This window comes from Dromaius novaehollandiae, chromosome 1, assembly GCF_036370855.1.
Source record: "Dromaius novaehollandiae isolate bDroNov1 chromosome 1, bDroNov1.hap1, whole genome shotgun sequence".
NCBI classification, from domain to species: Eukaryota; Metazoa; Chordata; class Aves; order Casuariiformes; family Dromaiidae; genus Dromaius; species Dromaius novaehollandiae.
The window spans coordinates 71,098,190-71,104,340 of record NC_088098.1 but is presented as its reverse complement, the minus strand read 5'-3'; positions in this window follow the sequence as shown (position 1 = coordinate 71,104,340).

The window sequence follows — 6,151 nt, the reverse complement described above, 5'->3', positions numbered from 1 at the left end:
CTTGTAAATTGAGCAGGACCTGTTGAGGATTATTTGACAAGACATTATTGGATAGAATTCTGATTTTGGGTAGGTCTCAAGAACTCTGCCAGTTTTTATCATTGCGTGGCTCTTTGCCAGGAGAGTTGAGGAGAGGAGAGAAGGATGGGCAGTGATACATTCCTCTTATGTTTGCTAACCTCTCCAAAAGGAGCCCTTCACTTACTTCTGGCCCAGTTTATTTATTTTGGTCTGATCTTTGTCCTGTTCAATACACGTTTCTCTCAAGTTCTGTGCTTTTTTCTGTAGAGTGATCCAACATGTTCTGACCTTAGTTCATTCAAATGAATATGAATCATATATGACTGCAAGGCCTTTTGAATTCAGAGAGATTTTATAATACTTGGTGATTTCAAGTTCTTAATACTTTTAAACTTTGAGCACACGTTAGTTAACTAGCCTTTCCAGTGCTCCTGTGGGAAAGGAGGATTTTTAATTATGTTTTCAATCAATATTCTTTTAAAACATCCTTTTCTGTTTCAAAAAAATACTCCAAATCAGTTCAGTTACAATGGAGTACACCCAGCAGGACTAATTATCCTAAATGGCAGTGTTATAAGAGCAATAATGAGGTATGTCCAGTGGAACAAAACCACTCTGTTTGTTATGTATGAACCTGTTGCATAAATTAACCAGAAAAAATTTACCACTGATGCATTTGTCCGAAAGATTCTTCGACTGGGAATTTGTTTCTCTTTCTTGCTCTGGTGCACATTTGTTTATCCCTGTTTCTGATTCCAGATATGTTTTATGTATGTTGTTCTAGTTTAATAGAACTTTCTCATTGCTAGATATTTTGAAGGACAGAGAAGTCTATTATTTGGTAGCATATTATTTGGTTTTATAGCTGTCTCGCCCACCTCTGTAGCATCAAGACCACTTCCACTAGCAAGGTTGCTGTTATCTTTTTTGCAGAGGGAAGGATATTCAGCCTGTTTATATACAGCATGTTGAAAGGGATGAACAGTGAGCAATGAGGAGACAAAGAAACCAAGTTATTCAAGTTTGCAAAGAGCAGAGCTGACAAAATTGAAAAAATAGTATGAGAGGTACATAATAGAAAAACTATGATAATGTCACATATAAAAGCAACTGTTTCTACTGAGAAATTATAAACCATAAAGATATCTTTCAGAAGTGTGTAGTAGCAGTAAAAAAAGCAGATTGAGTTTTAGAAATTGTTAGGAAAAGGATATAGAATAAACAGGAGAACAGTCATTATTCCACCGTATAAATGAATGGTTTGGCCATATCTTGCATACTGTGTGTTTTCATCCTGATATGTCAAAAAAAAAAAAAAAAAAAGTTAAAATAGGACTCAAAAGGTTCTTGGAAGGATAAAACAGATGATCAAAGGAAGGAATCAACTTCTATATGAGGAATAGCTAAGTAGGTAAGAATCCTTCCGTTTGGAAGAAGAATGACTGAAGGGAACTCCCCTTAGTTTATGTTAGATATCTATAAAATTACGAGGGACAGGGAGCTAGGAAAAGACCACTGAAGAAGCAAACAGTGACCAAAAGCACATGCCTGAGTAATTATCAATTTGCTTTATTGTATTTGGTATCATTTCAGTTCTGCAACCTCCAGACATTAGCAGTCCAGGGATTTCCTGAGCATGGACATGAATTTACAGGGATATAGTAACCCTCAACTCACTTAAAACAGCCTGTGGCAACATGTTCCACAGGTCTGTCACCTATTATGTGGAGGGCTATTTCCTTTGGTTCTGAACCTGCCATTCTTCCTATTTCTTATATGGGAGAAATCTATGACCTGTTGATTCCCTAGCGCATTTTTATTCTTATAACACATTAAGTATCGGTAGTTCATTCCTAAAATATTAATGTGAAGCTCAGACACAATAAGGAGCAAAGTATGATATTACTATTACCAGCAAGAGTTAATCATCCAATCTTAAAAACTCATTTGAAAATTAAGGCAAAAATAAGCACAGAACTGCATAAGAATGTGATGATACCAGCTGAACCAGGTTCCATCAGCCATAGTCATGATAAATTGTTCAGGAAGTTCTTGAGCAGAATGTAGTTAGGCGTTGGGAGAACGTTCGGAGGATATGTTATGTATTTCTGCTGTTTGGGCTAAAGTTTCTGGGCTACGTTGACATACATCTGAGCCAGTATGGTCACTCTTAGGTTAAAGTTATGTGTGGAGATAGTCAAAAGTTACATCCCCAGAGAGATGTAGTTGTATGGTAACTTTTGCTTGGCTGTAAAGCCTATTTAAGAACCTGACTACTTTTATTCTTCCTCCTTTTTTCCTCATTACATCTTGTCCATAGTAACTTACAGTCTCAACTTGGAAGGATGAAGCACCAGTCAGTCAGCCCTTCAGATCTCCAGCTGAAGAGTCACAATTGATTGGGTGAAGCTGGTATAAAACACCCACATTTGACTGTCCTGGTCTGCTTTTGGATTCAACTCTATGCATGCTCCTGTATGTTAAAGGAGCTGCAGCTTCACTTTCACCAGACTGCAGTATGAAAGGATTTTTTAGTAGTAGTGTTGGTGCCTCACAAACAAGCTCTAGTCCTGACTTGCCAGATCAGCATATCAACAGACTTGTGTCTTTATGCACTCTCACGATAAAAAAACCTGTGGATTGTCTGGAAGGCATGCTGCTTTTTACTCCTTGCTCATGTGTGCATGATACACTGCCAGGTTTTTATCACCTTGTCACTGAGCACCTTGCAATTAATAAAAGCAAGGCTCCCCAGGTTTCTTGGTTGTTTGTTTACAGAAAGCACACGTGATTTATAATGAAACTCAAAAGATTTCAGGGGTTTTCAGGGTCAAATTGCTGGCAGTGCATGGCAATGTAGAGAACAACAAGCTAACTGGATCTGTGCCTAACTGCATCTGTGGTGCACTTTAGTAAAGTCCTTGCTGAGAAGCAGGGGAACTCAGTCTGGGCTGCTTCAGTTAAACTGCTGTCACTGGCATCTGAGATTGGATAGCACATAGATATGTGAGCTAACACTATATTGTGCTTCATTCACCTGGCAGTGAAGGCCTGTTGTGCCTTTATTTTGATTGTAATGTAGGTAAATCCTTAATACAGCCAGTAGGCAATACTATAGGCTGACTAATTCCTCATCCCTTTTAAGTAGCTAGGCAACTAACTGCAGTTTGAGCAGCACAGTGATACCTACCTGGGTGTTTGGAATAATTCCCTTTATGGATTAGATTCCTTAGACTACCCAAGGTCACAAGTGACAGAGAGAACAACAAGCCCTAGTAATGCTTTGTTTTAGTACAGGGCCTTGCAGACAGAAAGGGAAAATCTGTTTTTATTACTCCTAAGCAATATTGGCTAGTATATTCTTACATGTGAATGTCTACAACAGGTCATTTGTCCCAGTATCCTGTCTCTACTGTGGTTGCTAATAGATTCTCTGTGGTGCAGATTAATTCCTTCCTGGGTACTTCCTTGAATTCTTGAAGATTTTGGCAGTCAGAAATGAAGAGAATTTCTTAAGCAGGCTATGCATCAGGACTGTCACTAGATACCCAGAGAGAGACCTGTTCTCCTCAAATGTGTGTCTAATTCTTTTCAGTCTGTTTCTACTCTTGACCCCCACAAGCTCCTGTGAAAGCATATGCCAAATTTTTGTACAGAGCATTGCAGTTAAAACACTACAGTCAATAGATGTCAATGAAGAACAAACATTCATGTTCCTTTCTGAAGCAGTGCTACTTCCCGTTTTATTGACACAAAGCTTGCTGGATGGCTGTAGACCCATGCCAGAGTATAAATATTTCTTGTGCCCGGGAATTGCAGTCAGTTCCCAAGACTGTTATTTCTCAAATTAGCATTGGCCTGTGGGACTAATTTAGAGAGAGGCCAGAAGGAGGCATGGCGTTGTAATTCGTGACTTAATGTTTTTCTGTCACTGTGTTTGTCACTTGAGCAGCTTTCAGACACTCTTGTGCTCGCTCTCTGGGCCGCAAGGTGCCGCCACTCCTCTATGCTTGGCCTGCGGGAAGAGTCTTCCCAGTCTGCCCAGGAGGGGCAATGCCCAGAGCCATGTTGTTTCACTGTCTTGCCACTGCTCGCTTGTAGTATAGGCTGTCCATTGTGATATGCATGTCAGTGTAAATAGACCCAGGAAAAAGAGAGGGCTCTCTCCTCTTGAAGCTAATAGAGGAGTTAAAGCAGAATCATCTCACAAGGTTGCTGGTCCCTTCAAAGAAAGTAGATTGTGGCCTTCTGTGAGGCTAGAACTGCTGAAAGAGTGATTAGGCACCTACAGTCCTTTTGGAAACACAGTCTTTCAGCAATCATGTTCATCCACACACTAAGCCCTCCCTGGCAGGCTTGATTGCTCCTGTTGCCCTTCCCATCCCCACTGAGTCTCCAGAGTAGGAACACCCTTGACTCTCTATCTGTGGTCTGCAACTGTCATTTCCTCTGTCATGGGCTGTTCATTAAGCAAGTGCTATGGTCATCCACATTTGCCAGGTGACAGATGGGTAACAAATAAACCCCTCTCTTCATCCCCTGGGCATCTCTGCTCTACATAGACCCAGTGCAGAAACCCATGAATTGATCTCCTGCCCTGAGTCTTCTCTAGCTCCCTATGCCTTCTGACTTCAAAGTTTACCAGAACTGGCTCAGACTCCTTCCCTGGCCCTCTCCACCCTCCTCTTCTCCAGACTGACTGACTTCTTTTACAGGCAGTTCCTGAAGTATTCCTAGAGATTTTTCCACCAACTACCGTTTTCCTCCAAGAAACTGCTTCAGGCATCAAACTCATTGAATCAGAACTAATGTGACTGAAGTCAGGTTGTTAGGATGCTTACCTGAGCACCTTTGCTGCTCTGGGACCTACTTTAGTGAATAATTGTGTGATGTTGTTAGGAAAAAGTCCTTGAAGCAAGGCCTAGAATTCACATGTTCCCCTTTCAAGTGTTTCAGCCATTCAGATGCTCTTGTTCTCATTCTCATTTGACCCAAAGGCCAGATCAGCATAAAGCAGAATAATGTCGACAAGAGTTGCTAGAGTCCTCACATTGCAGGTCCTGCGGCATAAATGTCTAATGCTGTTCTCCCTAATTCAACCAATCTTGAGAAGTCCTTACTCTGGAAGTTGGAATATAATACTGCAGTAGGAAAGGAATATTGCAACCATTTGTGTCTAACAAAGATTGCACAGGGCTTTGTTTCTTCCAAACCTAGTGTTATCATGGCCTAAGTACCTTTTGGACAAGTATTTTTATATTTTGCAGGGCTGAAATTTCTCTCTCTCCAAAAATTTTAGCTGCTTTAGAAGAGATATGAAAAGCAGGGAAAGATAAGTTTTTACAATGTCTTACTAGGAAGTTTTGAAAAATTTTGAACATCACCGAGGCCTGCCAAAATGACCTGCAGAGCCAGATTGCTGATTCTTTGCAAAATTCAGTTTGGGTCCCTCTTGGCTCTGGGGGATGCCACAGCCTAGGAAGTGGAGGGAAAGAAGGCAGCACTGTGGGGAGCAGAAGAGGAAACAGGATGAAGGGCAGCCACTGGGAGATCCAGGTTGCCAGTGGCTACCATCATATACCTTCTCTCCTTTACTAACAGTGACAGCAGTGCCCAGCCTAGCCTTCTGGACCTCTGACATAGGCAAGTTTTGCTATGCTGGCCCCAGCTGCATTAAGCAACCAGTTAGTCCAGAGGTGCCTGTGCCTAGGATCAGCCTGCTACCCTGTACTTTTAGTAGCAGTAGCCGCTTTCTTTCTCAGGCTGTGACTCGCTGTCAACCAGCTGCTGCACTCTACCTCAGGGTTGGCTATATTTTCTCACTTGAGTAAAGCTATATTTAAAGCACTTGGGGATGTAACATGCCATGTAAACACAAACTGTTACTGAACGAACTTTATTCTAAAAGTTCATTTAACTCTGCAATGCTGGAGTTCAGCCAGCTTGCAAAATACTCATTACCTTATATTCCAATCCTACCTCTTCAGCCAGTTCAGGACTAGATACAGTACTTAACCCCCTTGCCCCAGTTGTTCAAAATGGCATGCCCTCACCCCATCCCTGCACACACCAATTCCTATTATGTGTACATTTATAAATGCTTTCTAAAGCAGTACAAATCAGTGTGCCT